Consider the following 19,337-nt stretch of genomic DNA (forward strand, 5'->3'; position numbering starts at 1 on the left):
AACATGTTTATTTTAGTTATCATTGCCTTGAAGCTTCTCATTTGACAGTTTTCTGCTGGCGATGACTTCTTGGGCTCTGTTATGTACCACAAGGCACACTCAACTTTTAATCTTGCCAGAGTTTGGTCCCCATCTCATGAAGGGACAGATTAAATCTGGGCATATATACCAAGCATGCAGAAAATAAAGGTTGCTTTCTAACCATGTGTTGTTGAGGTTTGCAGAAATGAGTTGTTCAGTTAAAGATCAGGTAGGTATTTATATGTAAGGGAGAAAACATTTGACCTGGCTCTTATGTAATAAGACCCAGAGACATAGTTTATAACAAAAAGGCTAGCCTTCTGAACTATTTAATTCTAAGACAGTGTTTTGTTTTCAGTTTTTTGAAATACACATTTGCTTTTTTTTTTAGGTGGCAAGAAAAGAAATATTGCTTTCAGGCGCCAGCGCATGCAGATTGATGAACCGGTCCCTCCCTCTGAAATCAGTTCATATCCGGTTCCTCAGCCGGATGGCCCTTACATCGCAGACCTCCTGCACGTGGCTGATGACAGGTGCATTAAAGAATCCTCTGTTGGCTTTAGTTACCTCATCACTTGGTTAGCCCTAAGTTTCTTGATGGTACGGTTTTGTCTTCTTAACTAGCCTATCTCTGGTGTGTAGCATAGAACTTTGCATAAGCATCCAGTAAATGCTTTCTGAATATATTCTGAATATTGAGGGTTTTCACTTGTTTTGAAATTTGATTTCAAGTAAATCATATATCTGAGGTTTCTGTCCATATTTGCTTTGAAACAGTTTAGTGCCACCTAGAGCCTATTTCAGTAGAGTTGCTTTGACATTCAGCTTTATCACCCAAGTAAATCTTCCACAGATTCTCTGTTAGTTGAGATTTTTCTCAAATGCCAGTAGCATGAGTAGACTTGTAACTGGCTGTGAAAGTCTTGCTTCATGATTCTCTAGCTCTGTATGTTGGTGTTTCCTTAACTTGGAATCAGGTGTAAATTCTATTTTAATTATAATTTCAATAAACTCTTTGGAAAAGGCTATGTAAGTGTTCTCGGGCTGTAAAGATGCAACTTTTGAGAAACTTACAACCCGGTAAGAAGGTGAGACAAGGGGAAATACACAGAATGCCATTAAGAACATGTTAGAAGGTGCAGAGGAGCAGGAGAGCGCGAGTGACAGCCTCTCAGGTCTCGGCTGCAGACGCGGTTTAGGTGCAGAACACACTAGTGGGAATGGCTAGTGCAGCCGGCTTTTTACTTGTAGATCATGTAGACAATATGAGAGAGTTTTCTACTTTATTATTAATGTCTGTAGCAATTTAAAAAAAGGACATTGATTGGGGGACTAATTAGGGTCTTCAGCTCAGTTATTCTCACACAATATTATGTACCTGTATTTATACACTTACTTGACTTTACCCATGAAATATTTTGTGTTTTTCTGGTACTTATAAATTAGGACTTAGACAATATGTTAGTATTATTTACCGAGTTTTAGACGGCTCCGTATGTATTTGATTCAATGGACAAGAACTTGGGCAAATTCTGGGAGATGGTGAGGAACAGTGAGGCCTGGGATGCTGCAGTCCATGGGGTCGCAGAGTTGGACACAGCTTGGTAACTGAACAACAACATGTGTATCTTTTCTGTCTCTTTCTTTGCCTTAGCATTCTTCTCTTCTGTCAAGCCATCGTAGGTAGCATCAGTCTCTTGATTATCTTACTTGTTTCACTTTGCACATGCACTGTGTTCAGTCACGCATGCGTGTGTGGGTGCGGTTGCGTGCGTGCTGCGCTCCTGCTCCTAGGTCAGTGGGCGGTGTTGGCTCTGGTAGTACTAGCAGCAGGTACACGCAGTGTTCAGTGGGGCTGTGCCGACCCTGTGGAAAATCTCTCTCAAAATTAAACCTGGCTTCAGGCTTCATTTTTCCAGTATGAAAGTGATTATGTCCTGTTTTGTTAATGCTTGGCAAAGTTTGATGTAGTACAGTACATTTAAGCATTCATACAATTCAGATGATTTAGACAAATCTTGATTCTCTTGGAATTAACAAGTTCCAGGAAAGAGTAGGTTTTTTTTTGCTGTAGGTACCTGGAAAATTGGTATTTCTTAGTATTTTTCTTCTCTCTAAGATTGCAAGATAATTTGTTAGAAAATACAGGGTCATGTGGGGTCAGAAAACATTTAGTCCCTTATTTCACTTAATAGTTTTGTGAGTTTTAGATTTGATGCTTAGTTCCCTGAACCTAAGAATTGGCAACAGTACCCAGAAGAATTTGTCTTAAGACTCAAAATGCAGTAGGAGACATAATGATTCTGAGTTTCAGATTATTTACCACTCAGTTTTGTATCTGTTCTTATAAAATTAAATCTCTAAGATAATGTACTCTGTGCTGTGGCCTGGGAACCCTTTGGCCCAGCACCTCCTACCTCACTGAGAAACAAAAAGTTCAGGGTTTTTAAAAGAAGGCATCTAATTTCACTTTTGTAATTTTGTATTTCTTATCAAAAATATATTGAAATTACTTATAAATATGTTTCAGAATTCAAGAACTTCAACAGGAAGTGTGCCAGTTACAAGAGAAGTTAGCAGTGATGGAAAGTGGACTGAGATTATAACAAGCAGGTAGGATTTTTTATTTATCTAGTTGGGATTGAGGTGAGTGCGCTGTGACTGTAAATAGAATTGGGTTATGTTTAATATTTCTGATACCTGAGTTTTTAATACAGCTTTTCTTTTTAGTAAATTCGTTAATAGAATTAATAGATGGAATGGCTTAGATGGCTTCAGAGCCTTCAGTTCATTCCCTGCACTATGCATTGAGGTGAGTAGTAGTTTGTTTTTTTTTTAAGGTGAGTCATATATCTCCCCAAATATTATGACCATATTAACTGTTTCCATCTCAAGAGATATTTTATTGAAGTGTATTATGCTTTATGATAGTCTTTTTAAAAACTTGTTTTACCCTTTCTGTAGATTTTATCATTTTGAGTATGTCTTTGAAAGTTACTCTTCCGAGTGGCCATGCTTGTTGAATGTTTTCTCTAAAAGCACTGGTGCTCTGTAAAGAAACAAGGGAGTGAACAGATTTGGGGTTACGTGAAAACTTTCTCTATAAGCACTGGTGCCCCATAAGATGGTTTTCTAAAGAAGCAAGGGAGTAAATAGACTCGGGGTTACATGAAAACTTTGAACAACCTTTGTTCTTTTATACTTTCTTTTTGTGCCTTGGATAAATTCTGATTTGGGTAATTATAGGCTTTCTTTCTTAATATGCTTACTGAAGTTTAAATCAGGTAGCACGTTTTTCATATTCTGCACATAACTACGTTTTTTTGGAGTAAAGAAATCTGCACATACCAGTATAGATATAACCTGTGTATTGGTATAAGTGTTAAGTTTATAAAGTACTTTGAAGATCACTTGGATAGATGGAGTTAAAAGGAATTGTAGTAATGTCATCCAAAAAACTTACTTTATGGAGAGATGTTGAACATATCAAATATGCATATGAGATGAATATTAATTGATATTTTTCAATTTATATTCAGTCATTCTTTCATCACATTTTTTTTCTAAGTACTTTATGAACATAAACTGATCAGTCTTTATTGTCTCCATGAGGTGGCTGAGGCGTTTGAAGAAAATAGCCTGACCGTTCTGATTGAAATCACCAATTTCATGTGGTTATCAGTCTTGATTGAGTCTGCTCTATCAGTTTTTTTTTTTTTTTGGTGGGAGTTTGTTCTGTTCTCAGCATATATTCCAGATTTTACTGTTCTCTTCAAGCTCTTTCCATGGCCTGTAACACCCTCCTTCTTAGGACATCATCTTCTTTTTCATTTTCCTATCTCTGCCTTTAAAATGAGCAATATTCACAGGTTCTCCTTAAGACTTAATGGGTAGGATGGTATTCTTCCTGTTTTGTGTGCTTGGCCCCATTCCCTCTCTTCTCCTTAGGATATTGCTTTAATCAGTTATTCTTTAGCAAACTTATATGGCCATTTTAATGAGTATACATTTTTTCAGTACTGTGAGGAGATGCTTTTATCATCATCACTAATACCCCTTAAAAAATCTTTTAATTACCTTTCCCCTCTTGCTAACTAAGGCCTTCTTCTCCCTCATGCCTACTTCTCTGAAAGTGAAAGTGAAGTTGCTCAGTCATGTCCGACTCTTTGTGACCCCATCGTGTCTGACTCTTTGCGACCCCACGGATGGTAGCCTACCAGGCTCCGCGGTCCTTGGGATTTTCCAGGCAAGAATACTGGAGTGGGCTGCCATTTCCTTCTCCAGGGGATCTTCCCAACCCAGGGATCGAACCCGGGTCTCCTGCATTGCAGACAGATGCTTTACCGTCTGAGCCAGTCTAAAGGGTGTCTTATTCTTCTTTCTCTACTTCTTCACTTCCTGTTCACTTCTTAACCTTCTGTTGGCCTCTGTCCCCCACTGTATAAGTTGGTCTAGTTACTGTTACCATTGACATTAGTTGCCGCATCCGGAAGGATACTTTAAGTCTTCATTTTCCTGACTCACTCTGCAGTATTTGACATTATTGATCATTTCTCTTTGAAACTCTTCTGTGGCTTCATTTTCTTTTTGTTTTCCTTTTCTTGCCTTTTTTTTTTTAGCCTCTTATAATATCGTCTTTGCTCTTTTGTCTGCCTCCTCCCTAAAATATCACCAAACCCCAGGATTCTTTGACTTCTCCTCTCCATGTTTTCTCAGATAGTCTCATCTACTCTCTTAGTTTATTACCTGAATATTGGTGACTCCCCAGCCTCTCAGGCTGACACTTCTCTGCTGAGTTCTGTTCTGATATGCCCAGCTTGACACTGGCATTTCCATTTGGATGAAGGCTGTGTGTTCACATATGCCTAGTGCTGAACTTTCAGCTTCTGTCTCACATTCGTTTCTCCTTCTATATGCTCAACTTTGGTTGGAAGCTTCAGCATCGACCCAAGCCAGCATTCTGGAGTCTTTATACGTCTCATTCTCTGCCTGTCACATACCACTTGCCGAGTTCTATCAGTTCTTAAACTTACATATTCTGTTCTGTCCTGTCCCACTGTTTCTTAGGCTCTAATCATCTCTCATATGTTCCTACAGTAGGTCTCCTTGCTTCTGGCCCTATTCTTATCACATTCACCCTTTAGTCCTGAGTAATATTTCTCCCTAGTGAAGTATACAGAGCTTATCATAATTAGTTCCTGCCTAATTCTTTGGCCTCATCTCCAACTGTTAATTCCCCTTGCGTGTTGTAATTCAGTCACACTGAGTCACTTCTGCTCCTTTAAACATAGCGTGTTGCCTGTGCTTCTTTGTCACTGCCTAGAATATCCCTCCTTTCTTCTCTGCCTGGCATATTTTATAACTTTTTTGGACTTATTTGTTCCCTTGACTATTTTGGTACTATATACCTATTTCTATTATTGTATCATTGAACAACATATTAAAGCAATTATTGGTTTACTTTATTGCTTTTCCTGTAAAGCTGTGTGTTCCTGAAAGTAAGGGATCATGTTTTATTCATATTTGTATATTTAGAACTATGCTCAATAATTGTTTGTTAAATTGAATACTTGGTTTTTGTTTTCAATTTTTTTTTTGAAAAGAAAACCAAAGTTTGAAAGTGTGTGTGTTTTTGTAGATTCTTGCATGTGAATTCATGGTTGGTAGGGATGTTTTTGATTGTATGTCTGTTTTTTTCTACATAATAGATAGTAAAGCAAATTCATTCCGGCCTTATATCCTTTTTAATAATGAGTTTCAATAGCAAATCACTTTCCTTTTTGTTTTATATTCATTTGTTTATCTCCCATTTATTTCACCAGGCACTGAAGTAGTTCAAACTCAGTTCCGGGACTTAGTTTCTTTTTATATAAACATTGCCTAATCTTAGAGGAGGGAAAAAACAAAACATAAAATTAGAAAGAATCTCTTCAATAAAAATACTTATGAAACCTGTGTTGACAATTCTTAGGTTGAGATTTTCTGTGTATATTTTTGCTCTGCTTAAATGGATCTCATAATACCATTTATGTGTCAGTAACATATATGAATGCTAATCTTTTGTGTACATTGTGGGACATAAGAAAAATGGAAGTATATTCAAATAAACATTTGTGCAGTGTTAATCATTTCAGTTCAAAACCATATCTTTAAAAATGATAGCACAACTTTATGTTTTCAGATTGAACTTAGAGAACGAGAGATAGAACGACTGTCGATTGCGTTGGATGGGGGTCGCTCCTCTGATATCCTTTCTCTGGAGACTAGAAATAAAGCCAATGAAAAGCTTATTGCTCATTTTAATATTCAGGTCACGACTTTTATGATTATTTCACTGAGCGTATAAAGTTGTAAGTGTTTTTAACAGTCTTTGGGTTTGTAAAGGTGGAAGCGTTTTTTATTTGGGTATTATCTACAGCAGAAAAAATTACATAGAGTCAGAGTATCCAAAATTGGGTACAGCTGTTGAAAAATCCTGTTTTTATATTTAATGAGGTGTAGGAATTGATAATACCACAGTATTAGGTGTTTAAAAGAAGAGAATAAACTACAGGTAAAAAGTAATCCTCAATTTGCTTTAAAAATTGTATATGTACTTTCAGAGAGAGAAAACACTAGAACTACGCCAAAATACACTAATAAAGGTTTATCTTTGTGTGGTGAGATAGTCTTCTTTATGATTTTCTCCATTTTCAAAATTTTTATTTCTTTTATAATATTACAAATATTATTTTTAAAAATAAATATAAAAAGTAAACATAGTTTTTATTTAACTATGTAGTAGTTTGCCTTGCCATGCGTTTGACCTAAGAGTGAAAGAACAAGAGATTTCTTGAAACATGACAAATGGCCTTTAGAAATTTTTTTTAACTGAAGCACAGCTGAGTCACTGTGTGTTACTCTCTGGCGTGCAGCAAGTGACTCAGTTATCCGTATTGTATCAGTGTTGTTTTTCATATTCTTTTCCGTTGTGGCTCTTCGTTTTTAACTGCACTGGGTCTCCTGTGCTGCACGTGGGCTTTGGTTCCCACGGCCGGGGCGACTGTAGGCAGCGCACAGGCGTCTTGCGGAGGCGGCTTCTCTTCTTGCCAAGCTTGAGCTCCAGGGCCCAGTCTTTAGCAGTTGCAGCGGGCGGGCTCGGGAGTTGCATTTTTCAGGCTTAGTTGCCCCGTGGCCTGCGGGATCCTAGTTTCTGGATGAGGGTTGCGCTAGTGTCCCCTGCTTTGGCAGCTGGGATTCCTAACTACTGGACCACTAGGGAAGTCCTTCCATTATGTTTTATTACATGTTATTGAATATAGTTCCCTGTGCTATATGGTAGGACCTTGTGTATTTTATATACAACAGTTTGTATCTGCTGATCCCAGACTCCTAATTTATCCCTCCCCAATCCCCTCTCCCCTTTGGTACCCATAAATTTGTTTTCTGTGTCTTCGAGTCTGTTTCTGCTTTGTAAGTAAGTTCATTTGTATTTTTTTATTCCACACATAAGGGATATCACCTGGTATTTGTCTTCTTTCTGACTTCATTTAGTGTGATAATCTCTAGGTTTGCCCATGTGTCTGTAAATGGCTTTATTCCCTTCTTTTTATGGCTGAATAATACTCTTGTGCGCACACACACACACACACACACACACACACACACACACACACACACTACATCATCTTTATCCATTCACCTGTCAAGGACATTAGGTTGTTTCCATAGGATCTTTAGAAATATAGATATCACTGCTGCCTGGACTGCAGCCAGAGTAGATTAAGTCCCAAATATTAGCATAGCTCTTGAGCAGTGCTGTTCAGTAGAAATAGGGTATGAGCCACATATGTCATTTAAAATTTCCTAGTAGTCTGATTAAAAAAAGTAAAAACAAGTGAAATTAATTTTAATAGTGTATCTACTTACATATATCCAAAATGTTATCATTTCAACATGTAGTTGGTGTTGTCAGATATCTTTGGCATATTGTACTATTTTTTTGTACTGAGTCTTTGGACTCCTCTTTGTATTTATAGCACACCTCTGGACTAGCCACATTTTAAGTGCTCAGCAGCCATATGCAGATGCTAGTGGCTACTGTATGGGACCGCACTCCAGACTAATATCATCATAGTGGTAATCTTGTCATATATTTAGAACTCTATATTGGGAAAAGGCTCACACAAATTTCTTACTTATCCTTTCCTTCCATGCTTGAAAACTGAAGACATATATATATTTTTACAAAACCACTCATCAGCAGTTTTACAAATCAAAACTATAAATTTGAAAATGTAGAATAGCTGGAGTTTTAAGTTTCAGTATTTTAAAAAACACAGTGTTTTGAAGTATTTTGAAAGTTCAGTATTTGATAATTTTCCGATTTATTGATTTATGAATTAGAAATTCCATTTAGGTTGACTTTCTTCAGCAAGCTAATAAAGACCTGGAAAAGCATATACAAGAGCTTATGGAAACCAAGGAAACAGTAACATCTGAAGTTGTTAATTTAAGTAACAAAAATGAAAAACTCTGCCAGGAATTAACTGAAATAGACCAGCTAGCACAGCAGTTGGAAAGACATAAAGAAGAAGTGCTCAAGACTGCCGACAAAGAACTTGAGGAAGCAAAGGTACGTCTCAGCTGTGGGGGCGCTCGTTAATTCTCCTGGAGTGGAGTGAGCTTGAGTTCTTTTGTTTTTTTTTTTTTTTTTTTAAATATTATTTTATTAGTTGGAGGCCAATCACTTTACAACATTTCAGTGGGTTTTGTCATACATTGACATGAATCAGCCATATAGTTACACGTATTCCCCATCCCGATTCCCCCTCCCACCTCCCTCCCCACCCGACTCCTCAGGGTCCTCCCAGTGCACCAGGCCCGAGCACCTGACTCATGTATCCCACCTGGGCTGGTGGTCCGTTTCACCATAGATAGTATACATGCTGTTCTTTCAAGACATCCCACCCTCACGTTCTCCCCCAGAGTTCAAAAGTCTGTTCTGTACTTCTGTGTCTCTTTTTCTGTTTTGCATATAGGGTTATCGCCACCATCTATCTAAATTCCGTATATATGTGTTAGTATACTGTAATGTTCTTTATCTTTCTGACTTACTTCACTCTGTATAATGGGCTCCAGTTTCATCCATCTCATTAGAACTGATTCAAATGAATTCTTTTTAATGGCTGAGTAATATTCCATGGTGTATATGTACCACAGCTTCCTTATCCATTCATCTGTTGATGGGCATCTGGGTTGCTTCCATGTCCTGGCTATTATAAACAGTGCTGCGATGAACATTGGGGTGCACGTGTCTCTTTCAGATCTGGATTCCTCAGTGTGTATGCCTAGAAGTGGTATTGCTGGGTCATATGGCAGTTCTATTTCCAGTTTTTTAAGAAATCTCCACACTGTTTTCCATAGTGGCTGTACTAGTTTGCATTCCCACCAACAGTGTAAGAGGGTTCCCTTTTCTCCACACCCTCTCCAGCATTTATTGCTTGTAGACTTTTGGATAGCAGCCATCCTGACTGGCGTGTAATGGTACCTCATTGTGGTTTTGATTTGCATTTCTCTGATAATGAGCGATGTGGAGCATCTTTTCATGTGTTTGTTAGCCATCTGAATGTCTTCTTTGGAGAAATGTCTGTTTAGTTCTTTGGCCCATTTTTTGATTGGGTCTTTTATTTTTCTGGAATTGAGCTTCAGGAGTTGCTTGTATATTTTTGAGATTAATCCTTTGTCTGTTTCCTCATTTGTTATTATTTTCTCCCAATCTGAGGGCTTGAGTTCTTTTGATATCCCATCCAGGTCTTTTGGTTTGTTTTGTAATTCAAGCTTTTTTAAAGTGTTATTTACATGCTCTAAATGTTGGCACTTTCTCCAGTTGTTCACGCGTCTTTCTGAAGCACATCTATTCTTATGGCAATTCTCCAGATTCCTTCCTCTTTTCACTCAAGATTTTCATCTGTCCTTTCTCTGCATTATGAGCAGGCTTCTGAAGTTTGTCCTCTAGGTCATTATGTGCTCATGAACCCTTTAAAGGTATTTTTTGAAACTGTATATGTCCTTGTACATTTTTAAGTTGGTAGCTAACATTTTTTATCTTTAAATAGATGCAAAGGATGTAATTTCTAATCAGTTGTAAACATTGATCTCTTAAAGTTGTCATATTGTTCTTATAAATATAGCCAGTAGAATCCAAATGACCCTTCTTGAAATCCCCACAAAATTGTATCTTATTGTAACATATTTTATGCTTGAATATCTTTTTATGATAACTATCAAATGTCTGTGCAATTAAAAACACACATGAATTGAAATTTTTTTAATTTAAAAATGTCCTGTGACTGTAAGGTTCAGAATGTTAGCATTTTCCTGTAAAAAGTGTTATCATTATAATTATTAGTAGTCAATGGATCAAAGTGACAGATGTAGCACAAATGTTGGTACTTATCAGCTAAAAAAGTAAAATTGTACTGAAAAGACATCTTTTAGTAAGATATAATGGGAGAAAATAGCATCTTAATAAAAGGCTTTGACCAGCCCCAACATTTCAGGTGTTGTCTGGTACTTCAGAAGTTTTTTATATGTAGAGATATTATAGTATGAAATTAGAAGCTTGCTTTTCTTTTGAAAAGTGGGCAAAAGGCAATTGTGGGAGGGTAGATGGGAAAGAAGAATTCACATGATACCTAGACCACAGGTTTTCAGGTAGATAATTTTTAAGAAGGATATTTGCAAATTAGGAATCCAGATATTGATTTTGTAAAACTGTATGTATATGATAGTTTTGCATAATACTTGGATAATCTTTATATTATCCCAAGTATGAGTATAACCTATTGATAGTTTTAAGGTCACTACTTCACATCAAACTAAAATGAATTAATCTTATACAGTGTCATCTCCATTAATTAGTAGAATAGAAAGAAACTGCGTCAATAAAGGCCATATGTGAAAAGCCCACAGCTAACATCATACCCAGTGGTGAAATACTGAAACCTTTCCCTCTAAGATGAGAAACAAGACTAGGATGTCCATTCTCTCTACTTCTGTTCAACATAGTACTGGAAGTCTTGACCAGAGGAATTAGGCAAGAAAAAGAAGTAAAAGGCATTCAAATTGGAAATAAAGAAGTAAAATTTTGTTTCCAGATGAGATGATATTATGTACAGAAAACCCTAAAGATGCCAATAAAAAAAAAAGAACTAATAAATTCAGCAAACTTGCAGGATACAAAATCATTGCATAGGAATCTGGATGCATTTCTATATTAAAATCCAAAAAGAAAATTAAGAAAATAATCCTGTTTATAGTAGCGTCAAAAAGAATGAAGATCTTAGGGATAAACTTAACCAAGGAGGCAAAAGACTTATATACTGAAAACTATAGAACACTGCTGAAAGAATTTAGAGACAGAAATAAATGGAAAGATATCCTATGTTCATGGATTGGAAGACTTTATTGTTTGAATGTCCCCACTACCCAAAATAATCTGCAGATTCAGTGTGATCCCTCTCCAAATCCCAGGGATAGTTTTTTTTACAAAAATAGGAAAAAATCCAAAAATTCATATGGATCTCAAGGGACCCAGAATAGCCAAAACAACCTTGAAAATGAAGAAAACATAATTAGTGCAATTTTTAAAAATTGTTTATTTTACCAGTCTTAGTTGGCACGTGGGATCAAGTTCCCTGACCAGGGATCAAACCTGGGCCCCCTGTGTTGGGAGCATGGAGTCTTAGCCATTGAACCACCAGGGAAGTCTCGATTAGTACAGTTTTAATTTTGCTTTTGTGACTTTGGTTTCTTTGCAGTATTTCTGTTATCTCATTGCTCTCCTTTTCTACTTTCTTTGCATATTCTCTCATGTGTGCACAACATACTGAACAGTTTCACATGTCACATGGGCAGTAGTTGAGAATGACAACTTGGCTGAGTAAAAGATTCCTGTTAGGTCATAATATTTTAACCTTGGCATTCAGCACTCTTAGTTGCCATTTAGAGGATCCAGGTTGATCGTCTCCTGGATGAGGGCATGGCAGCCCTCTTCAGTATTCTTGCCTGGAGAATTCAATGGACAGAGGAGCATGGTGGGCTGCAGTCCTCGGGGTAGCCAAGAGTTGGACACAGCTGAGCACTGAGCACAAGCCCAGGTTGATAGTAGTGGGTGGTGGAAAAGCAAATAGGGTAGGAAAGTCAGGAAATGACAGGGCCGTAAGAGGAATTCTAAACATCAAGGCTTGAGGAAAGTCCTACAAGTACACAGACAGAAGATTTTCAAGTGGCTCTCTTGTTGCACGTGTTACAAATAGGTCCCTATAAGCATTCAGGATACCAGAAATTAAAGAGAAAGCTAAACTTTGCGTCCTCTTCATGGAAACTGAGGCCTAGAGCTGGCTGAAGCTTTGGCTCTCACTGATGGCAGGGAACATGAATTACTCAAAAATGACTTGGCCTCATCTTCACTGTCACCTAGCATTAAGTATTCTTGACTTTTAGGTATGTACCTAATAAGCTTTTCATTCCTAGAAAGAGATTAAAAAAAACCTTTCTGAAATGTGGAATCTTGAAGAAACAATGGGAAAACTTCAACTGGTGAGTAGGTTTTGTATTGAATTGCTAGAATTTTCATTAAAAATTTTATGTTTTATTTTACATTTTTTTGCTAAATATAATTTACCTATCATATTTACTGTTTTAAGTGTACAGCGGTTTTGGTATAGATACAAAGTAGTACAGCCATCACTACTAATTCCAGGACATTTTAATCACTCCAGAAAGAAACCTCGTACCCATTAGCAGTCAATCCTCGTTTTCCTCTGCTCAACCTCTGACAGTTGCTAATCTGCTTTCTGTCTCTGTAATCTATAATTTGCCTATTCTAGATATTCTATGTAAATGAAATTATACAATATGTAAACCTTTTATGTGTGATTTACACTTAACCCATTGTTTTCAATGTTCATGCATATCATAGCATGTATCATTACTTCTTTTTTATGGCCAGTAATATCCCATTGTATTATATATTTGGTTTTTTATATTATTTTTATTTATTTTTATATTATTATTTTATATTTATATTATTTATATTTCTAGAAATTAAAAAAAGTTTATTGGAATAGAGTTGATTTACAATGTTGTGTTAGTTTTAGATACACAGCAAAGTGAGTCAGTTATAATATACATATATTCACTCTTTTTTACAGATTCTTTTATGTATAGAGGCCATTACAAGAGTATTCAGTAGAGTTCCTTGAGCTATACAGGGGGTCCTTGTTAATTTCCTATTTTACATATAGCAGTGTGTATATACAGGGGGTCCTTGTTAACTTCCTGTTTTACATACAGCAGTGTGTACATACAGGGGTCCTCACTAACTTCCTGGTTTACATACAGCAGTGTGTACATACAGGGGTCCTCATTAACTTCCTGGTTTACATACAGCAGTGTGCACATACAGGGGGTCCTCATTAACTTCCTGGTTTATATACAGCAGTGTGCACATACAGGGGGTCCTCATTAACTTCCTGGTTTACATACAGCAGTGTGCACATACAGGGGTCCTCATTAACTTCCTGGTTTACATACAGCAGTGTGCACATACAGGGGGTCCTCATTAACTTCCTGGTTTATATACAGCAGTGTGCACATACAGGGGGTCCTCATTAACTCCCTGGTTTACATACAGCAGTGTGCACATACAGGGGGTCCTCACTAACTTCCTGGTTTACATACAGCAGTGTGCACATACAGGGGTCCTCACTAACTTCCTGGTTTACATACAGCAGTGTGTACATACAGGGGGTCCTCATTAACTTCCTGGTTTATATACAGCAGTGTGCACATACAGGGGGTCCTCACTCACTTCCTGGTTTATATACAGCAGTGTGCACATACAGGGGGTCCTCATTAACTTCCTGGTTTACATACAGCAGTGTGCACATACAGGGGTCCTCACTAACTTCCTGGTTTACATACAGCAGTGTGTACATACAGGGGGTCCTCACTCACTTCCTGGTTTACGTACAGCAGTGTGTATATACAGGGGTCCTCACTAGCTTCCTGGTTTATATACAGCAGTGTGCACATACAGGGGGTCCTCATTAACTTCCTGGTTTATATACAGCAGTGTGTACATACAGGGGTCCTCACTAACTTCCTGGTTTACATACAGCAGTGTGTACATACAGGGGTCCTCATTAACTTCCTGGTTTACATACAGCAGTGTGCACATACAGGGGGTCCTCACTAACTTCCTGGTTTATATACAGCAGTGTGTACATACAGGGGTCCTCACTAACTTCCTGGTTTACATACAGCAGTGTGCACATACAGGGGGTCCTCATTAACTTCCTGGTTTACATACAGCAGTGTGCACATACAGGGGGTCCTCACTAACTTCTTGGTTTACATACAGCAGTGTGCACATACAGGGGTCCTCACTAACTTCCTGGTTTACATACAGCAGTGTGTACATACAGGGGGTCCTCATTAACTTCCTGGTTTATATACAGCAGTGTGCACATACAGGGGGTCCTCACTCACTTCCTGGTTTATATACAGCAGTGTGCACATACAGGGGGTCCTCATTAACTTCCTGGTTTACATACAGCAGTGTGCACATACAGGGGGTCCTCACTAACTTCCTGGTTTACATACAGCAGTGTGCACATACAGGGGTCCTCACTAACTTCCTGGTTTACATACAGCAGTGTGTACATACAGGGGGTCCTCACTCACTTCCTGGTTTACGTACAGCAGTGTGTATATACAGGGGTCCTCACTAGCTTCCTGGTTTACACACATCAGTGTGCATGTGTCGTGCCCAGTCCCACTTTACGCCCTCTCCCTGCTTACCTCCGGCTCACCGTGGGTTTGTTTGCTGCATCTGTAACTGTACATCTGTTTTGTAGATAAATTCATTTGTACCCATTTTTTAGATTCCATATATAAGTGATACCATATGATACTTGTCTTTCTCTGACTTATTTCAGTCAGAATGTATATTTGTATACTTCTTTAATCTCATATATAATAGGTAGCAAGTTACACTCAAATTTGGAAAGCCTGTTAGGAATTTTATATTACTTAAATGACTTCATGACTCGTCATTTTACTAATATTAAATGTAAAAACTGATAATTACTTGATAAAATTGTTGACCTTTATTAAAAAGAACTCAGTTTTCTTTTAATTATTTTGCTTGGAAGTACAAACCATCTTACTAGTCATATTGTTCATTCTGGTGGTCTTCAAATGAGACAACTAGTAATCATCCCAGCATAAACCTGGATGTAACCTAACTTAGATATAATCTTATAGCCTAGAACCGGCAGAAAGAATGTCTTGTGTACAAGTAGAAATTCCTAGGTGGTCACCTGATAGATAATTGAGACTTTTTTAATAGCCTGCTAAATTGGATGAGTCTCCATTAATGTTGGAAACAAAGACTAATACTACCTTCCAAGTTCTCTCATTACTACACTCTTTTTACAGTCTAGTAGTAATACTCTGTGGCAGTCATGAGGCAAATTAAAAAGTGAAGCCTTTTGTGATACACTGGCTCATAGTAGGTGTTCAGATACTTAACTGGTTTTTCACTATCTTATGTTCATTATGAACAGTGTATCACAATGCCTTTCTGTTTTATCCAACTACTTTATCAGGTAGTCAGTTCAGCTGAACACTGAATAATTAGCTAAGCCTGCTAGTTGTTGTCCACTTTTGAGTTTCATAGATACGTAAAAGTGTCCCATGAAGTCAGGAAATGTAAAGTAGATGTTTTGATGATGTTTTCACTATAGTGTAAGCTCCATGAGGACAGGGAATTTTGCTGTTTGTTCACTGCTGTTTGTAATGCACACTGTTTGCAGTTGTATGTGATTTATAATATTGTCTCAGAACTGTGACCAAGTTTCAATATTGTTGCCTGACAGCAAGATGTAGCTACTTTCTGACCTGTCTTATTTTTTCCATTGGTATTACATTTTATGTATTTTTAAGATAAAGGCTAACAGTATTATTAGCTAACATTTATTAAGTACTTGCCGTGTGTTAGACACTGTACAGAGTGTTTCACACTCATAGAATCACCCATAGGTGGACCTGTAGATGAGTCATTCATAGATGACTCCGCGGTGTCCAGGTGCTGGTCTTACCCCCATTGTGTAGGTGAAACAGAATAACCCCGTACTTATGTATACCCGTGGTGGTCTCAGAGCACCGTCTTCACTTACATATACCCGTGGTGGTCTCAGAGCACCATCTGCACTTAACGTATACCTGTGGTGGTCTCAGAGCACCGTCTGCGCTTACGTATGCCCGTGGTGGTCTCGGAGCACCGTCTTCACTTACGTATACCCGTGGTGGTCTCAGAGCACCATCTGCACTTAACGTATACCTGTGGTGGTCTCAGAGCACCGTCTGCGCTTACGTATGCCCGTGGTGGTCTCGGAGCACCGTCTGCGCTTACGTATACCCGTGGTGGTCTTAGAGCACTGTCTATTTTCACTTTTCTTTAAACACAAAAACGCCTTAAAATTTTTTATTGAGCAAGTCATATTCACTTTTTTGAAAGACAATATGCTAAACAAATTAAAAGAAAATAAAATCCAATAATTCTACTACTTTAGAAGGGAGCACTGTTGAGTTTGGGTTTTATGATGCTTTTAGCCTCAATTGAGAATTAACTTTAATTGAAATGGTATATATTTGACTGACTAAAAGTGTGTGTATGTGAATTACTCTTAAATAAGTGTGCTTTCATGTTTTGTACAGTTTCTAGAAATCTTAATTTTTTTTAAAAATTTTTTAATTTTTTTAATTTTTCAGTGAGTTTTGTCATACATTGATATGAATCAGCCATAGAGTTACACATATTAGAAATCTTAATTTTAGTGTTAAAATTTTCAGGAATTAAGCTTATGTCATAAAGAACAGGAGAGGCTGAATGATGAACTCCTTAAAAAATCAGACCTGGAAACTGTTGTTCATCAGCTTGAACAAGAAAAGCAAAGACTTAACAAAAAAATTGAAAGTTTTGCAGTTACAGGTAAAATATAAAATGTTAATAACTTAAAAAGTGTGATTTCCTCTTAATGTTTTATTTTTAGTAGTAGATGGTGTTTCTTTTTCATTCATTCATTCAATAAATATTTGTTGCATGTTTGCGATGTATCAGAAACCAGACTAGGCACTGAGATACAGTAGAAAATCTCTCTCCCTCAAGGACCTTACAGGAACCTTTTATATTCTGACTAGTTGGTACAGGGAACCCCAGCTGAATATTTTCCAATGAAAATTTATCTTTCTTTGAGACACAGGATAATAGAATTAAGACTATGGGGAAGACCATTATGAAATAGTGGGAAGTTGAAGTACAGAATCTTTTTAAGTAAATGCAGTTTTATCACCTTCAGGCACACACACACACACATGCACACACTTAACATACTTGAAATAGGCTAACTTTCTACCAGGTACCTTATCCTAAATGAATTGGTTTAAGGAACTTGTAAGAATTCATTCATTCATTCATTTGACAAATGGTTATGAGCCTGTAGTGCTGGGATGTATAAAGGTAAACAAGATACACAGGCCCACTGCTCTTGTGGAGGCTTTAATATAGTTAGGGAGAAAAACTGGTAGCACATAAGTGAAGGAATTAATCTCAGATGATCAGGGTATTAGATAAAATGGGAGGGTATGCTAGAGATCATCTGATCAAAGGGCTTAGTGCTGGACACCAAGCCTTATGACAATCTGGGGCAATCTTCCAGGCAGGGGGGATGACAAGTGCAGAATCCTGGTGCCATCAAACTCCATGTGTCTGAGGAAGTGAAGGAAAGCCAGTGTGCTATTTTAAGAAGCTGCTGTATCCTAGGCTCTTCAGCATCCGTGGGGCTAATCTATCTGACCCCTTGTCTGCTTAACCAGCTGTTTGACTTGAGCATGTTCTTTAATGTTACTTCAGTTTCCCTGTCTCTGTGGTTAAGATGGCACCTAACCCAAAAGGTTGTCATGAGGATTAAATGAGTTCATATATTATTAAAGTGCTTAGGCCTACATATGAAAGTTAGCAATTTTACTTCCTTTCATGCTATGTCTATCTTGCCATTTCAGCATAATCTCTCAGATACCTGAAACTCCCTTGTTTCTTTGTGTTTTGAATGCATCCTCCTACCCAAAATCCAGCCGTGGATCAGCTAAAACATTCACACGTGAGCAGCTAAGCGCTGCTTGCCTGTGCCCCAGTTGAGTTCAGTTCAGTCACTCAGTCGTAGCCGACTCTTTGCGACCCCATGGACTGCAGCACACCAGGCCTCCCTATCCACTCCAGCTCCCAGAGTTTACTCAGACTCATGTCCATTGAGTCAGTGGTGCCATCCAGCCATCTCATCCTCTGTCGTCCCCTTCTTCTCCCGCCTTCAATCTTTCCCAGCATCAGGGGCTTTTCCAATTAGTCAGCTCTTCACATCAGGTGGCCAAAGTACTGGAGTTTCAGCTTCAGCATCAGTCCTTCCAATGAACACCCAGGACTGATCTCCTTTAGGATGGACTGGTTGGATCTCCTTGCAGTCCAAGGGACTCTCAAGGGTCTTCTCCAACACCACAGCTCAAAAGCATCAATTCTCTGGCACTCAGCTTTCTTTTTAGTCCAACTCTCACACCCATACATAACTACTGGAAAAGCCATAGTTTTGACTAAATGGACCTCTGTTGTCAAAGTAATGTCTCTGCTTTTAATATGCTGTCTAGGTTGGTCATAACTTTTCTTCCTAGGAGCAAGCGTGTGCCCCGGACGGTAGCTATAGCACTGGAAGTTACATGGCCCCGAACCACAGCGCCCCCTTCAGTGAGGTATGGAGATCTTACTCTATATTCCTTACTGCTTGATCTCCCATCCTGCGGGAACATACTCAAGTGTTTTTCATTCTCAGTAAACCCATTCTGAGTAGATGATCTTACCTCCAGTTTTCCTAAAAGAACAGAAGCCATCAGGGAGGCATTCCATGTTTCCTGTCCCCAGATCTTGAACCTGTCCATCCTTATCTTCCCTGTTAGAGTGGAGCCATTTGGCTTTTATGATGGGCCACTGCCTCCATCTGTTCTCTAGGTCCCATTCTCTCTCACTTTAAAATGCTACATATTATCTCTTTTTGATAACATTAGCTTTTGTACTGTTTTTTCCCCATTGGTATTCAAACATGCTTTTCCCTTTTCCCATTCTAAAGCAAAAACTGTGACCCATCCCTATCCAGCTACTCTTTCCTCCTCATTATAGCTTTTACATCTTGAAAAGTCATTCATCCCTGCTTTTCTGCTTG

At 38.1% G+C, this 19,337-nt stretch overlaps 1 pseudogene; it reads left to right on the top strand.

Annotated features, from left to right (window-relative positions):
* LOC136152773 (centrosomal protein of 135 kDa-like) overlaps positions 1 to 19,337 on the top strand; it is a 38,024-nt pseudogene that overhangs the window by 8,099 nt on the left and 10,588 nt on the right.

This window comes from Muntiacus reevesi, chromosome 22 (genome assembly GCF_963930625.1).
Source record: "Muntiacus reevesi chromosome 22, mMunRee1.1, whole genome shotgun sequence".
NCBI classification, from domain to species: Eukaryota; Metazoa; Chordata; class Mammalia; order Artiodactyla; family Cervidae; genus Muntiacus; species Muntiacus reevesi.